General features: G+C 39.8%; 1 protein-coding gene across 3 annotated transcripts in view; it reads right to left on the bottom strand.

The window, feature by feature from the left end:
• The window catches only part of C3H1orf159 (chromosome 3 C1orf159 homolog), a 28,955-nt gene extending 19,064 nt beyond the window's left edge, over positions 1-9,891 (bottom strand). Inside the window, exons 1-3 of one of the 3 annotated variants that reach the window (XM_055800292.1) lie at positions 9,728-9,891; positions 5,482-5,538; positions 3,292-3,958 (exon numbers count right to left, since the gene is read on the bottom strand). The gene's annotated coding sequence lies outside the window, so the exon portion shown is untranslated. Of the gene's footprint in view, positions 1-2,314; positions 3,235-3,291; positions 4,448-5,481; positions 5,539-9,727 lie in introns of those variants that run through there. The other 2 variants (XM_055800294.1, XM_027787576.2) reach the window with 2 other exon arrangements.
• Positions 9,892-14,327: the final 4,436 nt, after the last annotated feature.

Raw genomic sequence — 14,327 nt, 5'->3', positions numbered from 1 at the left:
GCTGGCCGACGCGCAGGTTCTCCGAGCGGGGCCGTTCGCTCAGAACTACAATTCCCAGCAGGCCTCGCGCAGCGCCCTACCTGTGCCCGCCTCCCCGCAGGTAACCCCCCTCCCCCCGCCCGCCCTCGGCGCCTCTCCCCCGCGCGGTGCCGCCTGGGAAAGGGAGTCCCGCGCCCGCAGCCAGGCCGAGGGCGGGCGGGGGCCGGCACTGCCACTCCCAGCGTGCCTAGCGCGGCCGCCGCCATTTTAGGCGTTGCTGGGCGACGGAGACGCCCCAGGAGGGACGGCGAAGCGCAGGCAGTCAGGCAGGGGGCTAAGGCCTTTTCACCCGTCCCTCGAGTCTTCCGCCAAGTGGGTGGTATCACGATCAAAGTGTTACAGATCTGCTGATAAGTTAGAATTAATTGACTTTATTTGATTTTATAAAATCATTTGGAATAAGAAATATATTTTAATGCAACTTGTAGTTGCACAGCAAAAGCTGCTATGAAATCCTCTGTACAGCCCTGTAGCAAGGCCAAAAGAATAGGTCAGAACCACCTAGTAGGAATGATTAGAACTTTGATAATAGACTTAAGATTCAAGATGATTGAAGATAATTAGATACAGTATTTACAGGTAAACTGGGGAGAGGATTTCTTTGTAGTTGACTAGTCTTCCGTATGTAGTAAGTGTATTGAAATGTCAGAATATAGAATTAGTGGGAACTGGGGAGAGTTGACTGGAACAACTTGTAGTTACCTGCCAAGAAACCGTGAACTTCAGTAAAAGGTAATTCGGCAGGTGGAGATCGCGACCACCGACTCATATACCACTTACCCAAATCGTACCCCAGACCCATTTCTGGACCTTTCTAACCTTTACTGCGCAGGATCAGCTATGGGAGGAGAGTATGTTAATGATTTTTGGGAAATACTATGATTATGCATGAATACTTAATGAATATGCATGAATAAGGTCTATATATGGTGTATGATTTTGAAACTTGGTGTGCGTTGATCGTGAGAGGACTCACTCACGCACCCGGCCATCAATAAAGAAGCGTCTGCTTATCTACATCACATTGGTGTCGATAAGTTCTTCATTCTGAGATTTCGGTAACAAAAGGATTAAATATTTCATTAAAAAGGCATCAGGATAGGGGACACAAGGAGGCTATGGCGCGTCTGAAATCCCCCCAGGCCTTTACTTCTTACACAGTCCCTTTGGTACCACCTGACAGGGGCCTCCTGACAAGCAGCAGGCTTCCAGAGACAGAAATGAAGCCTTGAGAAATGCAGCGCAATGCTCGTGTCCAACTGGTGACACCGCCACGGGGCTGCACACCCCGCACCCCGGTAGCAGCAGGTTAACAGCCACTGCTGAAATGTGGCAGAAAGGGCAGGATCTCTTAGCAAAACTAGGACTTGAAATGGGAGCCACGATAAAAGCTGCACTTCTGATCTGAAATCTACACCTTCGGTGCGACAGGAGTTACATAGCTCTTGAAGAGGAGAAATAAAATCTCCGCCAAGTTTGAGATGGCAGTACATTTTGCCACAAGTTTAAAATACGACGATTACGACAATGTCAAACATCATTTGGGGAAAGGTATAAACTCTATAGAATGCTTTTTTAAAAAAAGAAAATATTTTGACATATTTAAATTCCTTGAAAGTTGCTCTCTCTTGGACCACATACAAAAATATTTTTCCAGTAACGAAGAAAATAACTACTTGAGTGTAATAACTGAATATTTATATAACTGTGCAGAAGAAAACTAAACACAGCTCTCTACAAATTCCCTAATCTGGATACCTTAGAACTGCAATGTACTGTGATTTTTTTTTACCCCAAAGTAGGTGCAATGTTTCAGAGCAGACCCTAGAATCTCAAAGAAAGACTTAAGTGCACTACTTATTCTCAAGACTGAAGAAGTCGGCAGGAAAAAGCCTTCAATGAACTTTTGATACAGCAGTCTTAGAGTTTCTCCCACAAAGTGTGGGTATGCTAGAATTCAGCACACTTTGCTAGAGATGAAAGTGGGTGGACAGACTTGTTTGCTTTGTGCTCTGTGTCTAGCAGGCAATCATACAGCAAATGCAGCTTCTGATAAATATACAGAGTAGCAAAAGTGCTGAAACTGCATGTTTCAATTACGGCTAGAGAACCTTGAGATGCACAATTCATCCATTAGCAGAACATTTTAAACAATTCTCACATACCTTTGGATTCAGTAAGTTTACTGGATGCAAACATACACACAAAATTATGCTATGACAAAGTATTTTGACTTAAAAGCACTACTTCATCTCAGTATCAAATTCATCCTTACCTCTTCAAAGATTAAGCCTTCTGCCTTTTATTCTGTTCACTAGCTATACAACTTTTCAATGACTTCATAGCCAGGAAAAACATTTCTTGCCTTCTTTTCTTAGCTGTGTATTGTAGTTGGCATTACTTTGTAAATGTGTCACTTGAAATTTGTTCTGCAGCTTTTTAAGTTTTTTGTGATCCATTCCCACCCCAGCTTTCTATTGGCATTTCACAAAACAGGACACTTGGCTGAATACGTAGTGTGACAGTGTGATTGGAATTTTTCTTGCCTAACAGATACAGTGCATGTAAGAGGCTGTGATTTAAATCCTATAAATAGTTTAGTAGTTGACACCTAAACTTATTACATTTTTCCATAACCAGTTACACTATAAAACTCAGTATATTTCTTTCTCTAAACATGTCTGTGCAGGAAAAGATATGCTACTTTCAAGTTTATGGGTGGAGGAAGGAAAGGTAGAAATGGTGAGTTTTGAATTTAGGGTCAACATCCATCTTAATTTATAAGGCAGAAAAAAGTTCTGCCACATGGGCGGATATAACCAGGTTTTTTGGAGGTTTTGGTTTTTTGAGGTGGTTTTGGTTTTTTTTCCCCCTCATAATTCAGGGCACTGCTGTAAAATAAAATTGCTGGAAAAGAATTGTAGATGCTGGCAAAACAAATGAATACACTAAATATCTGTCTTTCTGGCTGGTCCCATAGTTATTGCCACTGCAGTACTAAAACTAAAGTACAGCCCTTCAAAACTAGGTTACTGCTCATGAACCACATATTTTACCAGAACAAGAGAGTGAGTAAATCAATGGGCCGTACGGTTCAAATAGCTTTTTGCTATGACCTTTCCAGTCTGAGGGTGGGGGGAAAGTGGGAGATTATGGAAAGTTCCATTGTGTGGAAAAATACAAGCTACTATGACAATTCACTACAATCAGATACATGATTAATAAAATCTTTTCAAAATGTGTCTACTATACCTCAATAGTGCTTTTAAAATAATTCCATGTTGAGTTTTTCCATTCAGCTCTGTTTATTAAGGTTCGCTCACACAACATGTCCAGACATCTCTTCAAAGTGATGTTGGCAGACATAACTTTGCAGCGGTTTTAACTGTTGCATATGTTTTGAGTGCCTGGCAGAAAAGGTGTCAAACTTAACATTATTTTAGTAGACAGAAAATTACAAATTGCTTCAAAATAAACAAAACAACTATGATTGCATGTTACTTAAGGGAGAGATCTAATTATCAACTCTGTTGTCAGGCTGTGAGAAACAAAAAACCCCACTCTCTTAGATCATATTATCCATTTTCTCTGTAGGGTATTTCCAGTATATCTGTGTAATACGTAGGCATCTCCAGAAACTGATATAGCTGGGAGGAAACCACACTGCTTCTGCTGTGTTTAGGAGGTACCTCAGCATCCTGCATGTTTAAGTCTAGCCTTGCTTTTGCAGCAATTATATTAGTTAGATTTCTGTACTCGGCTTCCTGAGTTGTCTCTTTCTGCGTGCAACTGTCACTGAAGTGTTCTATCATTTTGACTTCCTGATTTGTGGCTTTTAACAATTGGTTGAGGCAGTTACCAAGATTTCCCCTAAGAGACAAAGCAAAACCACTCTCACTTTGCATGTTACATAGCAGCTCTGAAACAAAACAAAAAAAAATACAGTACACAGTTATTCAGGCGGTGATTTTCTTCAGAGAGATTTCTGTTCTATGCAACAGCTGCTGTTAGGAAAGATGTTCTGTAAAGTTGCTAAAGGCACGCTAGCAGGTAGCCTGATTCCTTTCATCCACAGCACAGACAATGACCAACTGCTTTCTGATACCACTGTCTGAAAGGACGCTTTGATAGATTTGGGGAATGGGGTAGAAAGCTGGATGCCTCTGAGCCTGCTTTATTCCTTATCTCTTTGACCAATGACATTTTCCAGTGAATACCACATCCTTAAGGAAAAAGCTTAGAATATTGACTTATGTGGAGCATAACACCATCTGTACCAAATGCTGACAAGTTTTCCCAGATCTGACCTACTATACTTCTAGTAAATTAAAGCATCAGTTCTTACATGTACTTGCTCGCATTCAACCTGCCCCAAATTAGTTGTGATCTTTAATCTTCTACTCTGAAACTCTACCTGTTAGGCTGCTTGCCCTGACAGTGTCCCCAAATTGCATCACCTCAAATATCCAGGATTTCTTGTCACTGAGCAAGCGCTGCTGATTTCATATTGACAGTTTCAAAGGTCTGCTTTTGATCAAAGCAGGATTAGGAAGGCTTAAGACTTTTCTCTTTCAAATCAGCTTTAAATGATAAAAGTCTGTTGGTAGATTTGCATTAATATTAAGGAAAAGCTTGAAAGCTTTTTTTTTTTTTTTAAGAAGCATATAAAGTTATTTGTAATAGGGCTCAAACACCACATACCAGATGGTATATGATACTCCCTTTCACAAATACACTTGCTCATCCTGTACTTTTCCTGGAAGAGTACCTGGCTGACACACAGCGAGGCAGCCAAGCAGAAAGTTATTGCTCTTGAGCAGATATGACCTACATCCTACATAACAGATTAGTCAAAACATTAGTTGCCTTGTCAAGAGAATGACTGCTAGCATTGGCATAATTTTATGGTCTACTAATCCACTGGCAATATTTCTGTTAACTGGGGAAATACCTTGAAATATTCCTGACACACAGAGCAACCATTCAGCAGAACTACCTTACAGTGTGATCACATAGACTGGGGCAGTTTAACAATTGTAATTTTGAGCTTACGTAACTGTCAACTGAGAAATATGAAGAGGATTCCCTGATTTCTCATTGTTTGATTTATGGGAATTAAAGACTACTTTGATAAACACCTTTCAGCCAAGCCAAAAGATATTTCAAATGTTAGCTGTTTGAGCTAAAGCATACAGGTCTATCTACTGCCATGTATGATGCTCCTGTCAAGCAGAAGCCCTTTACTTGAGATTTCCTGCTCCCAATACACTCTTTACTTCTTTCATTTGCTCACTTTTTTGGGGAAGGGGGCAATTCCAGACCAGTTTTCACAGACAATTTGAGACTAACATAGCACCGTCAAGGTAACTTGCTCTACTATAATTATTATTAAGCTGCAATTTTTAATACTACCACGATGAACACGCACATCACTCGACTTACCAGCTATATTTTATTTAGAAGTTTCTTTTAAACAGCCTTTTCCCTTAAAGCAGTGCCCTAGAAACGAAAAATGAAATCACAACTGCTTTTTATGGTAAATCCTGAATGTTTAAGAGTAGAAGACAAATGAAAAGCAGTCACAGACATGGTGCATACAGGAGATGTTCCCAGAGTTGAAAACAAAACAACAGATGGGCATAATAGCTGTCCGGGTTACGCAGGGTATAAGATAAGCAAGTTACGGGCTACATGTAGTCTGATAATGAGCAAAAGGCATTCAAAACCAACAAGAAATTATTCTTATGTCCAAGGTTCCTATAATTTATGACAGAAGAATTCAAGTTCTTTTTTTTCCCCCAAGCTAGAACCACCCTGTATTACCTTCCTGCCTGTTAATTTCACAGTGCAAACATAGAAGTACCATTCCATTTAAAATATTTTGTGAGTCTGTGTTTAATATATACCAGCTGAATTTCAAGTTTTATCCTGAGAAATACAGCTAGAAAGAACTGAAGATAAAAGCAAGTAAGAACAAAAAGCAGTTCAAGAAAATCTGAAGTATTAATAAGAATATTGCATCGAAACTGAAGTTGTTCCTGTTCAACAAACAACAAACCCAAAACCAAAACAAAACTTCAAACCATGAAGGTCAGGAGCATACAATATTGTCCCCACTGATGGTAAACCTTCTTTCTGATCAAAGTATGGAAACCGATGCTCTGTAACTGTGTTTACTGTAAAAAATGTATTGCTACACTCTCACTGGTAATCTACTGCTGTGCTTGTGGTTTTACCGACACCAGTGGAAAGCTAGGAGTTATTGTAAGCGTAACGCTTATCAGATAGCCAAATGGCTTTGCCTGTAACATTATACTACTAATTGTAGTATACAATTAAAGAACAGAAGCTTGAAAACTTGTTTTGTACAGTGTTCTTCAACCTTTTCTGATTTTATATTTTTTAATTATTTTTTTAATTTTTAACAGAGGTGTAGAGTCCTTTATGAAAAATTCCTGTACAGGAGGAAATGCCTTTGTTTTTCTTAGCTAAATACCGATATATAAATCCCTTAAAAGTAACCTACATATTCTCAGATGTCTGCAAACCACAGATTAGGAACCACAGGCACAGCAAGTTTATTCTGCAAGGGGCTGTCATTATTATGGCTTGCTGTTTTGTGTGGTTTATTTTTTCCCCCCCTTTAATCTGTTGCTATTTTGCACATATATGAGCACTAGCAACCTCCTCAATTCTAGATCTATCCTACTGCTTTGGAGCCCATGTATATTTAAATTTGGCATTTCTAAGTGAACTACTCATTTGCATCAGGTGTTTTGTCATTAGGCAACAGTTGCAGGTTGACAACAGAGTTGTGGCATGCAAATTAAAAACCTTTCAGGCTTCATCTGGAAGTTAGACATGCTGGAAATTGCTCATCACCTTTATCTTGCCTTTGCCCTATACCTGCAGCATGCTAGTAGGACCCAAGAGCTGCTGTCTCACACCGGTGATGCTGTTCCACACCGTGAGCCCCATTCTGGCCGAGCGCAGCTATCACGCTGTGAAGTACTGCCCAGCGTATGACCCTGCCAACAAGAACCAGGCTGGGAGGAACCTGAATGTCATTACACCATGACCTGGACCATTATTTCTTAGCTTTGTCTACATTTATGATAGAACCTGAGATGTTAGCATGTATTTCTAGTAATTTTATAAAAAGCCTTCTCCCACATTGCGATACAATGACCCTATGTGCTCCTTGACCTTATAAATGCTGTTACACAAATTTGACACTGTATAAATGACAACTGCAGCTTGTAAATGCATAAAACCTCCTAAAAGTTGGTAAGCACTTTTGTATTTTCTTTGGTAAGGAACTATAATTTCTGCTTAGAAATCTAAGACCATAAATATTATGTAGTTTAATCAGTCTAAACACCTATATGTAACCAGAGGACCATAGCTTCCAAAGCAAATTGTCCCATTCTAAATATTAAAGACCGTGTTTACCTGGAAAAAAAGTATTGAAAATAATTATCCAGGTACAAAAATAGTCTACAGAACTAAGCAATTTGTATAGATTAATATAATACTGATTGAAAAATCAGTAGATTCCACTGTATTTAAACAAATTCCCCCTACAACTCAAACTATCTGCTGATTTGGGACATGAGAAGCATCTAGTTTTCCACTTAAACTATTTCTGTGTGGACATGGAAGCAATTCATGGCTATTTATGATGTCTGTTAGTTAAGCTTTTCTAGTACAAGAAGTTGTACTCTGCAAATTGTACAAGCAATATTATAGATTTGGGTTTTTTTCCTCTCTGTTGGTGTTCATTCTTTGTTATAAAAAACCCCAGTGTCCTCATATGCAAATATTTGTAAAGCAGGCAAAGGTAGGAGGTGGAAAAAGATAAATATTCATCATTCTTAATGAAACATTTTTTTCTGCATGTTTAATTGAAGGTAAATTTATCAAATACGATAATTATATGAATTACAGCTAGTAAGGTTTAAATCTGGTTAGATTTCCATGGCTTTGCAAAAATTATCAATACCTTTCTCACAGGGGGAAGGGGAGGGAGGGAGAAAAGCCAGTCTTGAGGCTTTTGTTGCCAGTACAAAGATTAAATACAAGCTATATAAATATACGTGAAAGTGTATTAAAGTTGTAATACTGCCAGTAATATACAGCTTTAATTACTATCACATTGAAAAGAGATTTCCAGTGATATATTGACTTCCATTTAAGTTTTATTAAAAAGTAAATTGTATTCTGCTTTGCTAGAATTTTTCATGTGGCTTAATAAGCACAAAAATCAATGTCAGTGAAAGTATATATTTTAGCAGTCTGAAGAGATCAGTGTATTGCACAGGTGTCGCAGAATGTAATATGTCCTGGCACGCATCACGTGCTATAAAATTAACTGGAATATATGAATGAATGAGAAGTACCTGGGCAAGTTGAGCAGCAGTGGATCTTACCAAGTCGAGGGCAGGAGCAATCAGAAGAACTGCTACTGGTTTTAAAAATATTGTCATGAATTCTGCATCCCTGGATTTTTTGAGTTTCTGGTGGTGGTTGGTTTGTTGGTTTTGGGTTTTTTTTGTTTGTTTGTTTGTTTTCTTTTCTTGGTGGCTGATTAATTTACTGGAGAACTGCTATATGGAGTAGCACTGTTTTAAAAAATAAACTATGGTCTTAAAAGGGAAGACCTGCATTTAAAATTTCACTAGCTATTATCAATACAAGACTACGGATGAGCCTTTGGAACAGAGGCTATAGAAAGCTAGGGAGATTACTCTTGTCTCATGACCTTTCCAAAATGCCTTGCTCGGTTTAGAAGCCTAGCCATGCAAGAAAGTTTCCACAAGAAAAGTAGCTCTACAGCCCTAAGGGCCTCTTTTTCAGTAGTCTGAGTCTGGTAGAGGAACACTGCATCTATTTGTCTCCCTCCATGTGGTCCAGCCAACTTCCACTTGCCACGTAACAGGATAAACTGGGCATCTGCTTTTTTTGTTGTTGTTGTTTTGTTTTTTAATACAAACTCTGTAGCTCCATGCCGTTCTACAATGCAGTCACAACATGGCATTCACAACTTGCATTTGAATCTAAAGCATGCAAAAGCGTTGTTAAATACAATCATTGCACAGAGTGCGCTACCAAAGTCACTGCTCCGCAGGAAGTTTGGGCTATAAGGACATTTGGGCTATTGGAGAATATAACTATTAAATAAGACAGATACACCTCTGCCATGGGTATTTTTATCTCCCCAGCATTTACTTAGAGCAATGATACAGTAGATAGCAACTTATTTTTTATACATATAAAATATATATTGTTTTATATATATATATCCTTGCATATGTGTCTATATGTGTGGGTGCAGATGTAAAAACAGGAAAGATCACAGTCCTTTCAATATGTAAGGTATATGGTCACATATACAGAAGCAACTCATTTTTCCTTTTGCACCACAGAAAGGAGTCTTGAGCATCCCAGGCACATCTGAGCAGTTATCGGAGAGGCACAACTTCAAAAGCTGTGAAGAAAATCTGCTCTACTCTCCTGAAGAACTTCCTTATCTGTACTGATGCAAACTCCTGCATTTTTTCGCTGCCTTTTTCATGGTCACAATTCAAGGCATTCCTCCTTTATCAGCACCTCTTTCACATCTGTGCTCTGTTCATGGAAGACTCGGTTGCTGAGTCACAGAAAAATCAGTTCACAATTCAATACTTACACATTTTCCAGGGTGAGCAGAAAGAGGACTAGAGCATCCTGGAGAGAACAAGGTTAGCTTTAGGATTTCTTAAAAGGACGTGAGAGAATAGTCAAGCAAAGAGTAAATCAAGAAACAGTAAAACCTCAGTTCCCTCAGTCCTGCGGAGCATTCAGAGATGGACTGTTTCTGAAAAAAAATTACAGGACAGGAAGCAACAAGGAAACAGATTTGCGCAACAGGATTTCCTGCCAGGAGGCTTCTGTCTCAGCCGCTGAAACTGGGCAATTTGATGGCTCTCCCACTTACAGGTTATGAGGTTTCTGCCATTTATTGAGCTGCCCCTGGGGGCTTACGTTTTCCATTCCTGAGCAAGCCGTTGATGCTTTGTAAATACCTTTCTCATACCCAGGAAATTCACAACATACTTCAAAAGGCATGAGTGTAGCTGCAGAAAGGAGGAGTCTGGCAACTTTTTTTATTGCTTTTATGAAAGTAAGTAATTCCCATAGTTTCTGAGAATAGCAGCACATGACACCCAGCCTCAGATTCATATCTCTGGATCTCTCCATTAAAGCTCAGGGCAATTTTGTCTCAGCTATTCTCACAGCTGAAAGCTTAACAGAATTTGTCTAGAAAAAGCTATTGCCTCCTACAAAACCTCACTTTTGCATTCCCAGACTGGCACAAATTCAGCTTTCAGCTGTCCTCTTGAATAACAGGAAAAATCCATTGCTAGCTTTAAAACATATTTTGATTTAAATCAGTTCAGCTTATGGCAAGAGAGGCTTATAGAAAATAACCTGTTCACTAAGTTTAGCTACCCAATACACATACTAGAAAGGAAATTCTCTTTGAAGAGTCACTGGTGACAACCTTATGCTATCTTCCATAAGACTGCTGAGTGACATAGCTTCCATAAAATAGAATTCACCACCAGCTTCCATCCTATAGCTCACAGCCTGTCAGAGAAGACATTAATGGACATCAGAATTGTAATTACAACTCACTTTCTTCAAATTAATCTTCCAACACTTGATTAGCGCTATCCTCTCTTCAGCTCATGAAAGAGAACCGCCACCCCCCCCCCCCCCCCAAGAAGAAAAAAATCCTCCCTAGCATTGGGCTTGCCTATCTATACTCCTCCAGTCCTCCCAAATTAACACCTACTCAATGGGCACACCTGCGGGAGCTTGCAAATCAGATCTCTCACCTGGAATATTTTTAACTTTATGCTTGCCTTATATTAAGCAAAAGATAAAATGATTTCTCTCTTTTCCCCCCTTCTTTTTTGTTTAACAGCTATTAAATCTCTCATTCCATATCTCCAGATTTCTGGGTCCAGAAGCATGTCATCTCCACATGCAGCAGTATTTAATTACTACTTTGTCCACAGTAAATACGAATAAGTAAAATAAACAAAATGTTGTATGAGTAACTGAATGTTGATAAAGATTCTACAAGGAAAAGTAAATAACTAGACCCAGGGAAAAGCATAAACATGAATATGTCAATCAGTATAATGCAATAAAAAATTAAGGCATTCATCTGCCGGTTCATGGAAATGCATGTTTAACCCTTCAGAGAATAAAACTGAATGCTCACCCTAGTGTAACTTTTAGCATTTTGTCTGAAGATCTGAGGATGGGATGAGTGATGGGGAAGATATGTTCTAATCATGGCTCTGACAAGCTCTTTGGTGCCCAAGGCCATAGCTCCACAGGGGCTCCACGGGGTCTGGTGGGCACTGGTACCAGGTAGAGGTTCTGCCAGCTGCCTGTTCCTGTCCTACACGGTGCACCAATACAGCCATCAGGAGTGCTGGGAACCCAGATCCCTAAACCAGCCTGCTTCTCCTTCCCCATGACCTGGGGGCACGGGAGAGATGAGGCAGTGTGTGTCTATCCAGAGCTGGAAAGCCAGCACGTAATGGACATCCTTGCGGACACGGGACATGAGCAGAGGAATGAGCAGTTTTCCAGACACCCACTTACAGCTGTAAAATCCATACTGTACTATACTAGAATATCGCACTTGTGATCTGCCGCTTGCTGGAGGCTACCGCGCTCAGAATGACATCTTTAGGGCTGTAGTAGTTTAAAACTGCCTCAGCACACAGTCAACAGCGTAGGTTTAAAAAGCTCTCTTACAGCCAGCCACGTCTTGTCATAAACAAAAAAGCAGAATGAAGAGGGTTGTATTTTTGTTTCCTGGGGGTGGGTGCTTTGGGGTGGTGAGCATGAGATCAAAATCTCTGATAAAGTTCTCCATACAAAAAGGAATGTCCTACACACAAGATGCTTGGATCCCGTCGTGTTTGAGCTCACAGCTTATGCATTGCACAGCTTCTCTTTTCTCTTTCACTGTAAATACTGCAGGGACAAGCCAAGGCTTTCTGTGGGTCTTATAGCTCACCACAGTTACAAAAATAAAAACTGCTGCGCGCTCTTCTTGTTGCTAATAATAAGACTAAGTAGGATGTTCCCTGTTTTAAAGAAAGACCATGGAGATGGCCCGTCTTCTATAAATGCTTCATCTATCTTTTTCTGAAGTGACACAATTTGTAAGTGGTGCAGCACCATCTATCCCACTGATCAGGCAACAAGATACTATTTTCATGATATTACAGACTGTTTCCAGGACTATAATTCTCCCATCAACTCAGCACTGTGATTGCACTGCACTTGAAACATGAAAGGAGTAGGTATTGGTGGGTAAGACAGGCAGCTGTTTGTCATTCGAACTATTTCAAGAACATTTAAAGTAAGTATGAATGATGCACAAAATGAAAAGTATATAGCTAAAACTTGTTACAATGTATTTTGTTGTAGAATTCTTGCTTTTAGAAAATAGCAAAAAAGCAAGAAATGGAAAGACAAATCTTCCTTATGTTTGAGAAACTGAAGCCCCAAGATTCCCAAGCCCTTCAGAGATGCCAGACCTGTGAGTATTTAACTTTCCTTCTGTAAAGAGAGTGCCATGAAGTTAATAGGAACAGTCATTGATATAGCAGTTTGCATTTGGGTGATCATTTGAAATATGAGGTTTAATCGAAGTTGCAACTCAAAAAGTTGCCATCTAATGTTATCCCAATCATTTTCAGGACAAGGAAGAGAAAGAACAGCAACAGGTTCTAGAGCTTTTTAAAATTTTGTGTCTCCTTACCTATGTGAAGAGGTACCCAATGGACTGAACAGTGCTCATAAAGCAGTCATTCAGTCTGGCCAGTGTGTCCATCACAGGACGAGTCCTGGAGGCATGAACCAACCCCTTTAGCACTGGAGCCACACTTTCAAGTGTTACACATGACATGGAGGACTGAGACATTTGTTATACCACAGATCTGAAGACACACAGAACCAATGAATTGTAGTGCATCTCACAAATCTGCGAAGCAGTAGGCATGTCTTTATTTGTTTTCTTCTCCATTTTTGTCACCACTGTCATGGTTCACTGAGATCTTCCTAGGTTTTTTCCTCATCTCTGTTTCCCTGATGTCAGTTTTGATCAAAGGCCCTTTTATAACACAGAGACCTGTCACCTCCTGACACCTGCATCGTAACCAATATTTTTTTTAAGCCTAACAGGCTGTTCACAGGTCAGGAGGCACAAGATGTGGAAAAGAAAGGCACTCAGGGGACCCAGAGAAGCTTAATACTCTTCAAAAAAATCATATCATATTGATCATTAGCAAGAATGGCAAGAAGGATTAGAGAAACTTAATTATTTATTCCATGTTGATCGTACAAACATTTAAGATTGCACTTTGGAAAAGCAAATCGGTACACAGTTTAGCTGTACATATCATATCCCTTGCTAAAATACTGACTGTCTGCATTAGGTACGTTAAAAATACATCAAAGTCCCTGCAGAGGAGCTCTTCTCTCACTTGATGTTCTGATCAGTGAGGACTATTTACTTGAGGACTAACTAAATCCAGATGTTGACCTTTCAGGGGGATGTTGCTTGGGTGATACTGTACCTGGGCGAAGGTCCAGACAAAGGGATGGGCAGCCTGCAACACAAATTTGCAATTATGGGAAGGCTGGAGGCCAGTCCTTTCCTGCCATAAGTTCAATCACTATATCTGTTCAGATATTTTTCTTTCACAAAAGGTCCACAGCTAAGCCAGAGAGCCTAAATATCTTCACTAATGTATTTCGCGGAGATGGAGTAGTGATAGGAGGAAACTCTAAGGCATGCAGGTCATGTAGCATCTTGAGGCATGTAAATCCATATGACATCCTTGAAAACTGAATTTAGAATCAGGTCTTGTGGGGGGCTGCTACCTCAGATCCACAATCTAGAACTTAGTCTTTCATCCTGCTAACTAGATGGAGGATTTCTATGGAGAATATGCAGCAATTATATTTCAGCTTCAAAAGATTTCCTTCTTCTGTTGGAGTTTTTTACTCAGGATGAGTGGCAAGGCACAATGCTGAATTTTTGAGAGCCAAAGGTCTGTTCCTGGGAGCTGCTGAGCATCCTCATTTCCCACTGAACTCACTGTAAGTAGTTGTTGTTTAGCATAAGGTTAGGCTTGAAGGAAGTGAGCGTAAACCAACCCACAAACATTTGTATTTTATATGTAAACTAGATTTAGTATCTGTATTAACAGATG

Source organism: Falco peregrinus, chromosome 3 (assembly GCF_023634155.1).
Source record: "Falco peregrinus isolate bFalPer1 chromosome 3, bFalPer1.pri, whole genome shotgun sequence".
NCBI lineage: Eukaryota > Metazoa > Chordata > Aves > Falconiformes > Falconidae > Falco > Falco peregrinus.
This window is presented reverse-complemented; position numbering and strand designations above follow the sequence as displayed.